The sequence below is a fragment of the Pteronotus mesoamericanus genome, unplaced genomic scaffold (genome assembly GCF_021234165.1).
Source record: "Pteronotus mesoamericanus isolate MK-2021 breed Mesoamerican mustached bat unplaced genomic scaffold, CSHL_Meso_final contig_20, whole genome shotgun sequence".
NCBI classification, from domain to species: domain Eukaryota; kingdom Metazoa; phylum Chordata; class Mammalia; order Chiroptera; family Mormoopidae; genus Pteronotus; species Pteronotus mesoamericanus.
Window position 1 is genome coordinate 2,213,500 of NW_026555085.1, and position 17,636 is coordinate 2,231,135.

The following is a 17,636-nucleotide window of genomic DNA, read 5'->3' on the forward strand; positions in this document are numbered from 1 at the left end:
TCGTGTTTTTACCCCAGTTTTAACAATCAGTACCCTCTTTGTCCCTTTTAATGAACAAGCTCAAAACAATAGCAAACTTAATGCAGAAAGGAGGAGATACAAGCTGTACAGCATAGAGCTGGGCAGATAGGGAAAACAATCTTTGCTTCCATACAAGCCTTTCCCTAGGGGATTCTTCCAGCCTAGCAATTAAGTGTCCTGAACACTTCCTCTAACCTGAGAGAATCCCAACTTTCTTCCTGCCAAAAACAGCCTTGAAATATGAGTATCTATGCCAAAATCAAAGAAATGAAAATTCCATGTTATATCTTTCAATTATCCTCTGAGGAAATCACACCTGTTAGGAATGACAGTGTATAGATAAGTCCTCCTAAAGCTTGTTGAAGCTGCTCAGGTGTTTCTAATGTGCAACCAAAGTTGAGAAAAGTGCACCAGAGCTACTCCTGGTTGTTATTTTTAGGAACAGGAAGGTGTCTGTTTCCAGGGACCCAGTTGGTGGTAAGGGGCTTATTGCTGAGTGGGAGCCTGAAGGCTGGAAAGGCCTTAAAAGTGTTAATCCGCTGGCAGCAGCAGCAGCAATGGTAGAGGTTAGGGAAATTATTAATAGCATTTCCAAGCAACAGTGTAATAGAACATAAGAGAATTCCTGAGGCTGGGCCAGTTCAGTTCATGATTTCCTCATTAGGGAAGTGGTTCAGTAGGAACCAAAATAGAATGTCATTATTTGGAAAAAAATACAATAAAAAATAAAAAAAAAGTCATTGCCTGCCTGTACACATAACATTGAAACTTCAAGCAAAATTCACTTTGCAACATCAGCCACAGGCGAGGCCCCTGGAGTGAGAAATATATCAAATAAATGTATGCCACAGGACTCTTGAAAGATGTTTTGTTTTTGTTTTTTTTAAAGAGATTTTTTTGATGGAAGGTTTAAACTGGGGGAAGGTCAGGGCAGATGGAAAATTGGGGAAAAAGTAAAAGGATATTTCCTGCACCCACAGTGGCTTTCCTCCAAATTTTACTCTATGCTCACTGTCTAAATTATGTGACCCAGGAGACTCATTTAATATGGTTCAAAACCTCCCAAGTCACCATTATATGTGGCTTTTGCTCAAAAGATGAAAAAGATGCCAACATACATCACCAAAAATAACTTGCACTTATACATGAGGGGGTATAGAAGGGTCCAAGTAGGTGGGCTTTGGGATAATACACAAGTTGATGGATTATAGGCCAAGAGCAAATGATTAGGGAAGGTATTTGAGAGAATTCTAGTAAAGGGAGAATATGGCCTAGCTGTAGCCACACACCAGTTGGTTTGCTTCCAACACTTCCTTCCATAAGGTGCTGTTCAGAGAGCATACTGAATACCTCATGGTTTTGGTCAACTCCAGGGCCAGGCACTACTTGGGAAGAAACGAATGAGGACTGGAGAGGAGCTGTTTAATGGGTGTAGAATTTCAGTTTGCAAGATAAAGTTCTGGAGACTGGTTACACAACAATGTGAATTACTTAACATTAACTGAAGTGTACGCATAAGAAAGTGGTTTATAGACATCAAATTACGTATTTTTAATTTGTGCAGTTTGTTGTAGTCAATTATATCAATACAGTTAAAGACTAAGTTTAATGTGCCTGATAGATCTGCAGGCTCCAGTGGGGTTGCGAATTAAGATTTCGCTGGCTCTACGGAGCGGGGTGACAGTTCCTGGGAGTGACCCTGGCTGGCCCCAAGCTGGGCCAGGCCGGCCGAGGGCGAGATTCGAGTCTGACACAGTAACTGGCCCAGCCACTAGGAAGAGCTCTGTGCTGCGTGCGCAAGTGGCGGGCGCCCGGTCTTTCAGCGCCCCCTGGCCAGTCACCTCACCTGTTATTCAAAATACACAAAATATCTCCGAATATTTGCCCAGGACAGTGTTAAACAGTCACTGATGGCCTCTCTTTCACTTTCTTTTATTCTTACTTGGACGAACAATGAGCAAATGTCGCGGGTCAAACCAGGCATCTAGGAAGACAGCCACGGCCGTCAGGCCCCCGATCCTATAAATAGCAGGGCCCTCACGCTACCGTTCTCTTTGTGCGAATTGTTCGGTGATAGGAGTGGTGTGGCGGTGTGTGCTTGTTGGCTGTTGCGCTACCTGCTTCCTAAGGAGAGGATGGTGGCGGGCCCCGGCGCCATGAACGTCTTTGCACAGCTGCCTGCCGGCAAGTAACTCAGGGCCCTGCTGGGTGAGGGGACTGCAGTCTAGGACTGAGCAGGATGAATTACCATTACAGACTAGAGTTTCTGATGTCCGCGTGACGCCACTGCTTGGAACTGACCCAGTCCGGGGCATGGGGGACTTGACTAGAGTCGTCCGGGCCGTTGCTGACTCATTGGTTTCCTTACAGGCCCTGATTCTCGTGGGCGGGTCTGCAGCGTGTCAAGGGTGAGTGGATTGTGCGAGATGGAGTGGCTGTGGTCGCCCTGGGGTAGGATGGGGGTGATGATGGCTCTCGGTGACTCTGAGTGTCTCGCTGACGCTATAACCGCAGCGCGCTGACCACATCCCTCCCTGGACGGGGATCCCTAGTACCTGGCTCACGCAGAAGTTCATGGCCAGGAACCCTTATTAACCACCTAAATCTTGTGTTTTATTTCTCCATTAGGGCTTTAAGATGTAGACCAGCGTGTTATTCTTGAATAAAGGTGAGTGTTAAGTGGAAGAGTGCCCTGAGTACCTTTTCAGAGACCATCTTGCTCCCAAGCTCATGGGGGCACTATCGAGTCTGCCTGCCTTTAAACAACAACAACAACAACAACAAAAACCCACAAAACTTTATTTTTATCGTTGACACTCTTAGGATACTCCGCAAGGATACTCCGCACACCCCACTTTGCCCACCTCTACCCAGGCCCTGCACCCCCTTCCCTCTAGAGGTCACGACACTGTTGAGTCTGCCTGCTTTCTAAGAACACATGCAAAAATGTAATCATTGCACTTGGTGCTTTTCCAAGCGCCACTTTTTGGTTTGTGTTTTTCTTGTGCTGATTACATTCTGAAAAATCTTTCGTATTACCCCATATTTTTGTCTAAACCTGCATTCTTCACCTCTTTTCCTACTGTCAAGTCCCCTGCATGCTGGGCTGGAGCTATTCTGTGCAGTTCTGACTTTATTTCCTACTTTCTTCTCCCTAACTACCCATTCCTGTGTCTTCATATGTTCTAGATCTTTTCCTAGAATGGCTTCCCTTGATCCAGGTCTCCCTGATTTGGGAATGATGATTTCTCAGACTAGAGTCTCTGACGCTGGTCTTGATGTAAAAAATTAAGTTCTGACTCATACAGGGAACTGGAAATTTGGGTCTCTGAGAAGGGCCAGTGGATGGGCTGTAACTCTGCTTGTCCTTTTTCATTGGTTGTCCTGTTTTATGTTTGTAGCATGAGCTGTGGAAGTCTAGCCAGGGGCACTGCCCCTTCCCAGATTCACCACTAAAACTGGTGACTGAAAGCCTAAGATTGCTCCTGTTGGAAAAGTGCCGTCGAGATGGCTGGATGACTAGCTCATGGTTCCTGCCACTTCAGGCTATGTATGACAGTACATTCTCTTGGGCCACTATGGTGAGTCTGCTGGTTTTTCTCCCAGACCCAGAGTGGTAGTGATGGCCTGGTTGGACTAAAGTCTCTAAACATTTCTCTGAGGATCTTAGACATCACCTGATGCACTCATTTTTTTTTTTTAAGTTTTTAGATTTTTAAATTTACTTTTAGAGAGAGGGGAAGGAAGGGAGAAAGAGGGAAACATCAATTGGTTGCCCCTCACAGGTGCCCCAACCAGGTACCTGACCCGCAACCTAGGCATGTACCCTGACCTAGAATTGAACCACTGACCTTTCACTTTGCAAGACGACTCAATCAACTGAGCATGCAGTTAGAGCTGCAACTGGGCTGTAGGTAGAGCCACTCTTACCACTTTTTTTTGAACACCATTTTTAAATATTTTTCTAAGATTTTATTTATTTATTTTTAGAAAGAGAAGCATCAATGCATGGTTGCTTCGGTTTGTGGTTGCCTCTTGCATGTCCCCCACTGGGGACTTGGTTCGCAGGCCAAGTGCTCAATCCACTCAGCCACACCGGTCAGGGCTATCACTGTTTTTTAAAAAGATGTTAGTTATTTTTAGAGAGAGGGGAAGGGAGGAAGAAAGAGGGAAACATCAAGTGTGTGGTTGCCTCTCACACGCCCCCGACTGGGGACCTGGCTGGCAACCTAGGCATGTGCGCTGACTGGGAATTAAACTTGTAACCCCTTGGTTCACAGGCCAGCACTCAGTCCACTGAGCCACACCAGCCAGGGCAAATGTTATTTTAGAGATGAGAGGAGGAAGGGAGAAAGAGAGGGTGTGTGTGAGAGAAACCAGTTTGATCAGTTGCTCTTACATGCCGCCAACCAGGTACCTGGCAATCCTGACTGGGAATTAAACCAGGAACCTTTCCATTCACAGGCCAGGGCTCACATCACTTGTAGGCCTCCCTTTTCTGCCATTTGGCAACTCCTCTGCCCACTCAGCTTTGTGTTTTAATGACAGTTGCTTGTATGGTTCTGATATGTGTTTCTTTTATGAAATTTCAGGATTTTGCTGACATAGTATGCCCTCTATCTGATGTTGGGCAGATTCTAGGAACTTCCTGCATTAGCCAGTGTGAGCAGCTGTCAACTTACTGGAGAAAACAACTGCCTTGAAATTTGGGGGAGCTTAATTATGATTTGTCTTTCACTTGACTTTTGTCTCAAATAAGTACTTGGTTTTATTAAAAGGATCCCAATAAAATATATTAAAGGAAATAAAGTAGATTCTTTGGTCTCAGTGAAAACAGTTGGTTCAAAAAGATTTGCGGAAGGGAACAGTAGTAACTGCCAGTGAAGGAGCATTGCAGTTGGCATCAAGCTGTACCTCTTTATAGGTATGTAGAAAAAACTAAGATTATACCATACATTGACATTGTTAAGGATTTCTAGACTGAGTATCATAGAATGCTAATGTACTAGATGCTATTAACCAGTATTTGGGGTTTTTATGATAAACAGTACTGACATAGTCACTTAATTTGCCTTTTAATGAATTGGTGAAAACAGGTTGTATAGATACGTTTTAAAAGAACATACTGGTGGTTGTCAGGGGATGGGGAGTTTAATGGGTTACAGTTTTACAGGGTGCAAAAAATTACGGAGATGGGCGGTGGTGATTCTTTTATCACCAGTTGGTGTACCTGTTGACTCATCTTTTAAAAATTGCATTTCTGCATTTCTTTTCCTACTGAACATATGTAGCTTGTTCTACCACCACTTCAACTGACCAGCAAAGACTTTTTCCATCCCTTTTTTGGGGGGGGGTAAGGTCATGTATGTGTGTATGTATGTTCAGAGAGGCGGGTCGGGGGGGAGAAATGCGAGCTGGGGACCTCGCCTGCAGCCCAAGCGTGTGCCCTGACCCGGAATCAAACCTTTCGGTCTGCAGGGTGATACCTAACCCACTGAGCCACAGCAATCACGGCATCCTTTATTTTTCTTAATCACTTTTGCTAGTTTTTCTACTTGAAATTTCCTTGTTACTCCCAGAGGATATGGTCACCTCCCATTGCTATTCTCTGATCAGGGATTCCCTGAGCTTCAGTCTTTGGCCCAAAACTTAAGGATTAGCCCTATTTAAAAGGAATGTGTCCTGTAAAACATGGTGGATTAAAATAGGTAGTATTTTTTTTACTGAAATCCTTCATTTGGCTCCCTCATGTTCTTAAACTAGTCTGTTACCAGTTAAGGTTACTTTGGCAGAGGTGATTGGAACTGGGGTTGGGGTAGGAGAATCACAGTTTTTCCCCCATGGATTTCTGAATTACTACCATTGAATACTAAGAAGATTCTGACCAAGCACATGACTCTAGTTGGTTCTCAGGCCCCATTCTATATCTTAGAAGTCACCATGTATTTAGTACATAGCTCTGTGCTTTTTACATGACTTTCTTCACTGAATCCCTAAAAGTCAACTTTGCCCACTTTACTGCCAAGGAGAGGAATGCTAAGGGATGTTTGATGATTTGCTTAAGGCATGGTCTGCATTGTCTTCCCCCAGGTGTGTTACCTTTACCTCCCCTTCCTAGGCTTCAAGATCCTTCTTTTGCCTCTCTAATGTGTGTTTCCTGAACCCATTTCTTTAAGATTTTATTTTTTCTTAAAATCTCATTTTTATTTTAAGGGGAAGGGAGGGAGAGAAACATCAATTGTGTGGTTACCTCTTTTGCATCCCCCTACTGGGGACCTGGCCTGCAATTGTGAAAACAATTTGTTTTCTGCCTATGCCTATGTGCCCTGACTGGGAATTGAACCGGTGACCCTTCAGTTCACAGGCTGGTGCTCAATCCACTGAGCCACACCAACCAGGGCTGAACCCATTTCTTGTACACCTCACTTCTACCTCTGACTTCCTAAATAAACTTTGTCTTGTTTAAAAAAAAAAAAAATTGCTTAAACCCAGAGATGGGAAGTATCAGCGTTCTAATTCCATTTTCTCCAATGTACCAATCCATCACCCGGCTTCAAAACATCCATAATTGAAGCAAACCTGCCTTTGACTCAATTTCCCTTTTTCTCCTTCCCGATCAGAGGAAACCACCCAGTTGAACTGTGGCTTTATCAATCTCCTGACTGTTCTTTATGCTTTTATTCTACATTTCTTTTTGGTTTTGTATATTCTGGAATTTCATAAATAATGGACTAATCCTACATGTAGTTCTGCAACTTGCTTTTTTCATAAGTGCCTTTTTCTGGGAGTGACTATCTCATAGTAAATGTAGGGGACTGGTTAAGATTCTGGAGCCAAACTGAACACTACTGTTTTCTTGTCTAAGTTAGCCACACTCACAGTGTCCTCATTGTAAATGGATAAAAGAGTACCTATCCTTACAGAGTTGTTAAAGATACGTAGGTGCACTTAAAACAGTGCCTAGCACATAGCAAACCCTATGTAAGTATTAGCTATAATCATATTCCGGGTAACTTAGTCATTAACTTATGCAGCCTAGTTAGTACTTCAGTCAGCCCCTGGCATTCCTGTTAGATGGTAAACTTCATCTTATCCCTGCGGTCTCTTGTATTCATTCTCTTGCCCTTACTTGTATGGTCCTCTCTTGGGTGTTGGGAAACTCAGTCCTCTGCCAACCCCAGGTTTGGAGTATAAGATTGAGCTGCAGCCATGGTGAAGATGGTCATGTGAACTGTATTCCAGGCTTCGAAATGACTTCTGTCTTCTGCATCCTGGAGCCTCACAAGTATCCCCTTAGAGTTGATTTGATAAAACCACCCCAAGACACTGCCTTTCTTGCCCCGCCAGGTTCTAGGAGTGGAGCAACTTCAGAAGTAACCAGTCTTCCACCCCCCATAGCTCTTTACAGTCACTCTGAGCAGAGACTGGCTTGCTAGCTCAGTCACCCAGTGAACCTCCCAGGCCTCTCATCTCGGAAATACTCAACTGATCAGTGCCAGCCCCTCTAGACAACACCTCCACCCTTCCAGTTGCTCAGGCCAGAACACTTGGAGTCTGTTTGACCCTTTTTCTCATGTACAATGTCCTATGTGCTAGCAAATCATTCTGACACTACCTTAAAATCAGACTGCATTTCACATCTCCAATACTACTCCATTCTGGTGGAAGCCACTATCAGCTTACCTACATGACAGCAACATCTTTCACGGTGATCTAGCTTCCACTCTGGACCCATTATGTTCTATCTGCACAACAGTCAGAAGATTTCTTCCAAATCATGACTTCGGTCTTACTTCTCCACTGTGTAAAATCCTAGTGAAAGCCAGTCTTTACAATGGCCATCCAACAAGGGCCTCCCAACAAGGGCCTCCCAGTCTAGCTCTTATCCCTTGCCTCATCTCTCCCTTCTGCGCCACCTACAAGGAATAAAGCCAGGAACTGGTGGCTGCTGTCCTGTCCATGTTCAGAGAGTAGTTTTCCCACCAGCTGGGGTCAGCCTTAGTCTGTTGGGTAGATCCAAATTTGTGCCAACAGAGTCTGTGGATGTAATTTAGAGTTTGAGGAAATCCTAGAGCCTAGAAATAAACTTATAAACTGTTTTGGACATTGCTTGTGAGAATGTGACTTTATACAATCCTTTTGGAAAACAATTTGGTAATATCTTAAATATGAGACATACTTTTTTAAAACCCACCATGTCCACTCTGGTAATACACCCCAAGCAAATGCACATGCTTATAGAGGGTGAATGTACACAAAAGTCCTTGGCAGTGTTGTTTGTATCAGAAGAAAAACCACCCAAATGTTCTCCAACAGGAGAAATGGGTAAATTGTATTTTCATAAAACAATACCACAGAGCAATGATGTGTTCAATGCAGCAGTGGAAAGAGTAACATAAGAGCATGGATTAATCTCACAAACTATGGGGGGAAAAAAAGGCAACCCACAGAAGGATACAAAATGTAGTTTGTAATGTTTAAAAACATTGACAGGCCCTGGCTGGGTGGTTCAGTTGGTTGAAGTGTCATGCTGTACAACAAAAGTTTGTAGGTTCAATCCCCAGTCAGAGTGTGTATGGGAGGCAACTGATCGATGTTTCTGTCATATCTATGTTTTCCTTTCCTCTCACAATAAATATATCTTTGGGTGAGGATTAGAAAAAAAAAAACATTTACAGTTGAACAACATGTTTAGAGTTAAGTACAGTAAAAGAAACATATAGGATCGCTAACTGCTAAATTCAGTATAGTAGTTACGTGGGCCATGACAAGGGGGTGCGTAGAGAGAGAGATCAGTCAAGGAGGTGTACATGGAAGCTCATGACACAATTTTTAAAAAATATTTATGTGTCTATGAACAATTAAACTTAAAGATATGTTTGGGGGCCTGTGAATCTTCAAGGGCTGAGCAAAAGCAAAGACTAAGCCACCCCACAGGGACACAGCTAGACTCCAGAGTCAGCACTCCCTTGGAAGACAACAGTTCCCAAGATGAGCCAGAGTCAAAAACGTGGACCTATTCATGCCCAGGGGAGCAAGGCAGCAGGCACAATAACAAGTGATAAAATGACTAAAATAGCAGGACTCCTGGAGGCTGAAGATGGTCAGAGGTAAAGGAAAAATTTTAGTCCATTGTGCAGGAACAGAGCATTATAAAAAAAAAAGCAGGCAGATTTGAAAAAGAAGCAAGTAGAAATTTGAGAATTGAAATAAATACATAGGAAGCACAATAAACATGTTAAATAACAGACCAGCTGAATAGAGAATTAGTGTGAATTGGGAGAAGAAATCATCCATAATGTGGAGTAGAGAGAACATGAATAGTATGAAGAGGGAATTAACATGAAGGATGGGATGAGATACTCCAGCCTTCAGCATTTTTTGTGAAGAGCTGCTCTCACCCCATGTTTTGTTACAATGGTACCATCCTTAGCTCTGCCTGTGGCATATGGGGGCATCTGTCTTCCAGCAGCTCAGGGCTAACTGTTAGTTTATTTATTCTAGTACTTCCTTGTCCATTAACATTCTACTTAATAATTGTGTTTTGATTGTTGTGTTATTTCCCAAAGAAAAAGGAAAGCTTATTCTAAGGGTTAAAGTACCCGGTAACTCTTAAAATGTTAAACTATGTTACCCACAGTCAGGTAAACCTCAGGTGGAAGTGGGTCACATTCTAGGCTGGCTATTGTTTGTCATTAAACCATTAAATAGTAGGAAGAATACATTAAAGAATACCCATATACCCACCACCTAAATTCAACAATTGTCAACAATTTTCCATATTAGACAATATGGAAAAACTATAAATTGTGTGTGAATATATATATATATTTTATATATACATATTATATATATTATAATATCTTTAGAGGGGATCATTTTTTATTCTACCACTGCTATGTATCACACAGCGCCTTGTATTGGGATCATAATGTTTCATTATTCTTTTTTTAAAAACTTGGTTTGATCTCTGGTAGAATGGAGGGAAAAGCCTTCGTTCTGGGAAACAGCCCTTTGGATCGAATTTTGGCTGATTGGCTGACCTATGCTTATAAACCTATGACTAAAAAGAAAATGTTTTTATTGCAATACTGTTTGGCTTATGTGTTACCTGGATTTAGGAGAGTGCTGGTCACTGAACAGGTCTTTAAATTACTATATTATACTGCAATTAGAGTTGTTTTGTCAAAGACCAGGGAAATTGGATGAACTGCCTTACATAGAAAGCTTTTATGCGTTTACGTAATAAAGATGTAGGATTAAAAAGAAAGAAATTCATTGTCCAGAGGAAAGGGACCAGGTAGATCTAGATATTAAGGCTGCTGTGAGCATGGTCAGGGTTCGCACGGTCCCTCCAGCCCTGGGGGATCTTCCTCCTTTACTTGACTGAGGGAGGGGGAGGAAGTGAGCCTGAACTGGTCTCTCCGTCCCAAACCTAATTTCGTGGAGGAGGGACCCTTACTGGGGCAGGGTAATACCCTTTGCAAAGGCTTCCAGTGGGAGCAGGGCCAGAGGGCCAGCCTGCAGGATAACATGGGGCACATACTCTGTTTTCTACATTGGACCTGTTAAACTAGAAGAACTAAGATCCTTCTTATAGGGATGATCCTACTAAAATGACTGATGTAGTTGCGTCAGCTTTGCCACACACCATTCCAACTGGGCAGACATACAAGCCTTACTAAATATTTTGCTTATGGGGGGCTGGTACTGGATAAGGCAAATGAAGAGGCTCTGAGACTGCACCAAGAAAATCCAGATGGGGCTTCCAGCCCTGCCAAGGCAATACCTTTTACCGAGCTCAAGTGGGACGCTAATGAGAATGCTCTAAGAAGCATTGTAAGTGGTGCATCCTTGAGGGACTGAAAAAAGGAGTCGGTAAACAGAAAAGTTTGAATATGGTGCAGGCCGTACAGCCAAAGCCCACAGAAGATCTCTCTGGGTTTCTTGAAAGACTCTACCAGACCTATGGAAAATATACTGATTTGGATCCATAAGCCCCTGAAAAATATTAGAGTGCTGAATATGACCTCTATCTCTCAAAGTGCACCCTAACATCAGAAAGAAACTTCAGAAGTTAAAGAGAGGAATAGACATGAATCTTTCCCAATTAATAGACATTGTCTTCAAAGTTTATTATAGCAGAGAAGAAAAGAAGGCCATATCAGCCACTGTTTTCTTGGAACAAGCTTCAGGGCAATCCCATCAGCGGGCAAGAGGCACCGGACCCCCATCTAAAATGCTTGTCACTGATCAATGTGAATATTGCAAAGGAAAGGGGCACTGGAAGAATGAGTGCTCCAAGAGAGGGAAGAGTGAGCCAGAGTCTGAGAACTCGAGAGTTATGCTGGGAAAAGGAATTTATTCTGATGATGTATGATGGGGCCCAGAGGTTCTCTCATTACAATAGCCTATTAAAGTCACCCCCCAGGAATTTCTGTGAGGCTCACCACGGGGGGACAAACTGTAGACTTTTTGATTGATACGAGAATGACATACTCCATGGCTATTAGGTCCTCCTGGCAGGCTATAACTGGAATTTCTGGAAGCTCTGAAAGCCAGTTTTTCTTGAAACCATTAGAATGTGCCATGGGAACCCTGACTGATGTGGCTCAGTGGATTGAGCGCCTGCCTGAGAACCAAAGGGTTGCAGGTTTGATTCCCAGTCAGGGCACTCGCCTGGGTTGTGGGTCAGGTTCCCAGTAGGGGGCCCTCAAGAGGCAACCACATCTTGATGTTTCTCTTTCTCCCTCCCTTCCCCTTTCTCTAAAAATAAATAAATAAATAAATGAAAGAAGTCTCTTAAAAAACCCAAAAGAATGTGCCATAGGAGCTACGGTTTTAACTCATAAATCCTTATATATTCCTGAGTGTCCAATTCCTCTACTGGGAAGGGACTTGCTGTCAAAACTGCACCCAGATCACTTTTTCTGCAGAGGAGCAACAGCTCCACCTACAGGTCCCTCTGGAGTATGCATGGCAACTCCTCGAAGTTGTGCGGGGAAGCAGCAGCAGCACATCCCTGGCCAGAAGAAATCAGGAATCAAATAAACCCCATTGTGTGGGCTGCTGGAAGGCCAGGGAGGGCTGAACAATCCTCCCCTGCTAAAGATGACCTCAAACCAGGGGTAGGAACTCCCAATAAGAGGCAGTATCGCTTGTAGAAAGAGGTCTTAGAAGGAATATGCCCAATAGTTCAGAAGTTTCAGGAATATGGACTCATTCAGACCTCCTGCTCTCCATACAGTACAGCCATATTGCCCAGTTAGAAACCTCACTCAAATGAGTATCAGTTTGGGCCATAAATGACATTGTATATGACATTCACCCCACTGCCCTGAACCCTTATACGCGGGTAAACAGTATACCACGGGACAGCCTTTGATACTCAGTATTGGACTTAAAAGATGCCTTCTTTTGCATTCCAGTTGACCAAGACTCTCAACTGTTGTTTGCTTTTGAATGCAAGGACCCAGAATCTTGGGCAAGACTCAGTACAGCTGGATAGACTTACCACAAGGGTTCAAGAACTCCCCCACAATTTTGGGGGAGACCCTGAGTCAGGACTTAAGGGACCTAAAACTAGAAGGAGGAACTGTGTCACAATATGTAGAGGATCTCTTAATTGCTTGGACATCATTTCAGCAATGTTTACCTAGCACTGTAGCTACAATGAACCATCTGGCATTTTGTGGCTATAAAGTATCAGCAGAAAAGGTTGCGATTTGCCAACAAACAATAAGGTTTCTTGTGTTCCTGCTTGAACCTGGCAAAAGGAGTCCTATTGGAAACAGAAAAGAAACCGTACTTCAAACGAGTCTTCCTAATACTGGGAAATAGTTAAGAGGATTCCTGGGAATGGCGTGTGTAGGGTACGTGGAGGCAGTCTGGCTCCCTCACCTAGATGCGTGGGTAACCGGAGGGAGCAGCTCCTCACAACCTTGGAGGAGTCTGATATAGCAGTGTTCCCACAGGCTTTAGCCCCGGTCTCAGGACTTTGAGCCCCGGGGGCGATAAACTGCCCAGTAGCCTTGAGTAGGATCGCATGTGCAGCTCGTGGTAGTTACTTCACCTTTCTGGCCTGATTGCTTGTTTTGTTTGGGGCTAGTATTTAAGGGATAGGAGCTTTGGACGAAGTGGGGAGTTGGGATGCCGACTTGGACATGGGCTTGTGGCCTGTGTGTGGCGCAGATACAGGCTTTGTGGCCTGGGTGGTTTCCCTGGACTGGGCTTGTGCCTGTGTGACTCTCCCGAATAAAGGCACGTCAAGCATCCCCAAGGCTCTACGCATCTTCTTCTATCTACCTGAGGCCCAAGTGGACCTATCTAGCCTAGAGAGGCTGCAACACAGTATGCTACTGCCACATTTGGATTCCAGACTTTGGGTTCATTGCTAAACCATTGTATGAAACTCTGAAAGGACTGGAATATAATCCTTTAGCATGGAAAAAGGAGTGCACTCAGACTTTTGAGTCCCTGACAGTGCATGTGGCTTCAGCACTGGCCTTGGGCTTCCAAACCTACTAAAGCCCTTTCAATTATATGTTCATGAAAGGCAGGGTGTTACCCTAGCAGTCCTCAGCCAAATGCTTAGTGACATCCTGCAACTCGTCCCATACTTGTCAAAGAAATTAGATCACATTGTCCAGGGGTGATCAGCCCGCTTGAGAGCTGTGGCAGCCACTTGTGAGGTCTTATCGGAAAGTGAAAATTTTCCTTGGGACAGCCTATCACCATTTATGCACCCCAGCAAGTGTTGAGCCTGCTGGAACAAAAAGGAAATTTGTGGCTCACTGCTGGAAGAATGAGCTGGTGCCAAGCCATTCTTCTCAGCAAGCCTAATGCCCACCTCCAAACTCTAAGTTAAAGCCAGCCTCTCTTCTCCCAGAGCCTGACTTGGCTGCGCTAATACATGACTGTGCTTAGATAATTGATAATATTTTATTCTAGAATTGATTTACACGCCATTCTCTAGAAGAAGCAGACTGGAATTTATATGCAGATGGAAGCAGTTATATGGACAAAGGAAACAGAAAGGCCGGGTATGCAGTTGTAACTCGAAGGAATAGCAGAGGCCAAAGCCTTACCGCTGGGAACGTCTGCTCAGAAAGCTGAACTGATTTAACTGACAAGGTCACTGGAATTGTCACACCAAAGGAGAGTGAGTGTGTATAACAAGTTACGGTCATACACATTCCTAATTGTGCATGCACATGGTTCCATCAGGAAGGAAGGAGAACTATTAACCTCAAATAAAAAGGAAATTAAACATTCAGCAGAAATTTTAAAATTGTTAGAAGCTGTTCAGGTACCTCTACAGGTAGCAGTTATGCACTGCTCTGGGCATCAGAAAGAGGACACTGAAGTGGCCAAAGGAAACAGTCTGGCCAATCAAGCAGTGAAAGAGGCTTCAAAATGAACATTTATGATGCCTTTGGTACCTGTTCCAGCCTTGCCACAATTCAACCCTGAATATTTGACTGCAGACTCAGAGAAAGCTAAGAAATGGGGTTTTGATGAAGAAGGTCCTGATAGTGGAAAGAGAAGGAGTAAGAAAGGAGTTATACTGCTTCCTGAACATTTAGTAGAGCCGGTCATGAAGCTTTTACATCAAGCCAGTCACTAGGTAAGGGGCTCATTAACCACCTAGATTAAACCATGGCTCACAGGTCCTGGAATTTCTAAAGCCAAATGAAAAGTAATTGCTAGATGTGTTGAGTGCCCCAAGACACATCCCCATCCAAAATAAGAAGGGAAACAATTCCAAGGACAGTGTCCATTTGAGGACTGGAAAGTAGACTTTACCCAGACGCCCAGGGTCCAAGGGTGGAAATATTTGTTAGTCTTCGTTGACACTCTTTCAGGATGGTTATAAGCCTATCCCACTAGAACTGAGAAATCCTCAGAGGTAATGAAAGCCTCACTGAAGGAAATAATCCTTCGCTTTTGCCTACCCTGTGTCATCCAGAGTGATAACGGACATGCTTTTGTTCAGAAATTACACAGGTTAGTAAATTTTTAGGAATCAAGTGGAGGAGACTCCACACAGCATAGAGACTTCAAGGAAGGTAAAGATGAATCACACCTTGAAGAAAAATATAGCCAAACTGTGTCAAGAAATTCATCGCCATGGGGATCAGGTTTTACCTATTACGCTGCTAGGATAAGGGTGACTCCTCGAAGTGGGATTCATGAATTCTTTTTTTTTAAAACATATTTTATTGATTATGCTATTGCAGTTGTCCCATTTTTTCCCTCCACTTTATTCCCCTCCACTCTGCACCGCCCCCCCCACCAACATTCTCCCCTTTTTAGTTCACGTCCATGGGTTATACATATAAGTTCTTTGGCTTTTCCATTTCCTATACTATTCTTAACCTCCCCTTGTCTATTTTGTACTTATTATTTATGCTTCTTATTCTTTTTTTATTCACAGTATCTTTTCCCCCACTCTTTCTTCTCCCCGTCCCCTCTAATCTCCATTTCTGTGAATCTGTTCCTGTTCTAGTTGTTTAGTTTGTTTATGTTTTTGGTTTTTTGGGTTCAGTTATTGATAGTTGTGAGTTTGTTGTCATTTTACTGTTCGTAGTTTTTGATCTTCTTCTTTTTCTTAGATAAGTCCTTTTAACAGTTCATATAATAAGGGCTTGGTGATGATGAACTCCTCTAACTTGATCTTATCTGGGAAGCACTTTATTTGTTCTAAATGACAGCTTCCATTCTAAATGATAGCTTTGCTGAATAGAGTAGTCTTGGGTGTAGGTCCTTGCCTTTCATGACTTTGAACACTTCTTTCCAACCCCTTCTTGCCTGCAAGGTTTCTTTTGAGAAATCACCTGAGAGTCTTACGTAGACTCAACTCCTTTGTAGGTAACTGTCTCCTTTTCTCTTGCTGCTTTTAAGATTCTCTCCTTATCTTTAATCCTGGGTAACTTAATTATGACATGCCTTGGTGTGTGCTTCCTTGGGTCCAACTTCTTTGGGACTCTCTCAGCTTCCTGGATCTCCTGGAAGTCTATTTCCTTGGCCAGATTGGGGAAGTTCTCCATTATTTTTTCAAATAAGTTTTCAATTTCTTGCTCTTCCTCTTCTCCTTCTGGCAGCCCTATGATTTGGATGTTGGGACATTTAAAGTTGTCCCAGAGGTTCCTAAGCCTCTCCCCACATGTTTGAATTCTTGTTTCTTCATTCTTTTCTGGTTGAATGTTTATCTCTTCCTTCTGTTCCAAATCATTGATTTGAGTCCCAGTTTCCTTCCTTTTACTGTTGGTTCCCTGTATATTTTTCATTTCACTTTGTGTAGCCTTCACTTTGTCCTCCATTTTGTGACCATACTCGACCAATTCAGGAGCATCCACATTATCTGTGTTTTGAACTGTGCATCTGAGAGTTGGCTATCTGTTCATTGCTTAGTTCTATTTTTGGAGCTTTGATCTGTTCTTTCATTTGGGCCATATTTCTTTCTTTCAGTGTGTCTGTTATGTTGGAAGGGGTGGAGGTTTGAGAGTGTGCAACTTTCATCAACTGTACTAACATCTGTTTTGTGCTTTCAGCAGAAGTGGAGATGAATTGCAACACCACCGCTAATGTATCTTATGCCTTTAGTAATGTCAAATTACCTGCAGGATGGTTTCTAATATGTGGAAGGATTGTTTATTCCTATATTCCAGCAAAGAGTTCCAGGGGGCCATGCTCTCTGGGAAGACTGATGGTGTTTATGCCTCAGAAGCCCCACACCACTCAGGCTTGATGGGAACTCTCCCTTGCACCTGACTGTAACAGTTATTTGCACATTTTTAGCCCTGTTGACTATATCTTTGACTATATTTGTAATGCCAGCCATGGTAAACTTTTTTAATGTAAAAATGGGTAGATTAGCCTGTGTTTGGGCAAAGGCTTTGAATGCCACCTCACGAGCCATTAGTCAAAAACTAGGACAAATTAGAGAATCAGTATTAAAAATGCATGCAGCTACAGACTACCTCCATTTAAGACACAATCACAGATGTGAAGAACTTGAAGGACTCTTCTGTTTCAACCTAATTCACAGCTCATGGAGTATAAAGTAAAGAAAGCAAATGAAGCAGTAACCGAGATAAAACAAAGAGCCCTGGCTGCTGTGGCTCAGTGGCTTGAGCGCTGGCCTGAGAACCAAAGGATCATTGGTTCAATTTTCAGTCAGGACACTTGCCTGGGCTGTAGGCCAGGTCCCCAGTAGGAGTCACATGAGAGCCAACCACTCACTGAAGTTTCTCTCCTTCTCTTTTTCCCTCCCTTCCACTCTCTCTAAAAATAAATAAATAAAATCTTTAAAAAAAAGAAAGAAAAAACAAAGAGAGGGAATCTTTGGTATTGATTTGTCTAAACTAACCTCCTGGCTGCCTGGTATTACTGGTCTTAGAGAGGCACTGGTTTTCATTCTTTTCATCTTTTTCAGTATCATAGCTTGTTGCATACAATATGCCCCCTTATGTGGATCTGCAATTAAGTGTATTTCTGAACCTCCACTAGACTGTCTAATGCTAAGGTGCATGCTCAACAGCAATGTGAATACTTCCATATGAAACTGATCTCATGGAAGTAAGATAGTTTAGACTAACAGTGGAGGGAATGAT

At 43.2% G+C, this 17,636-nt stretch overlaps 1 long non-coding RNA gene and 2 other non-coding genes across 3 annotated transcripts; all 3 read left to right on the forward strand.

The window, feature by feature from the left end:
• Window positions 1–2,390: 2,390 nt before the first annotated feature.
• On the forward strand, window positions 2,391–4,830 carry LOC129067325 (uncharacterized). Its single transcript, XR_008528756.1, has 4 exons — window positions 2,391–2,429; window positions 2,650–2,689; window positions 3,423–3,602; window positions 4,614–4,830. It is a non-coding gene; the product is annotated as an uncharacterized LOC129067325 (long non-coding RNA).
• Window positions 2,483–2,545, forward strand: LOC129068017 (small nucleolar RNA SNORD48). Its single transcript, XR_008528835.1, has one exon. It is a non-coding gene; the product is annotated as a small nucleolar RNA SNORD48 (small nucleolar RNA).
• On the forward strand, window positions 3,256–3,323 carry LOC129068013 (small nucleolar RNA SNORD52). The gene has a single exon (XR_008528832.1). It is a non-coding gene; the product is annotated as a small nucleolar RNA SNORD52 (small nucleolar RNA).
• Window positions 4,831–17,636: the final 12,806 nt, after the last annotated feature.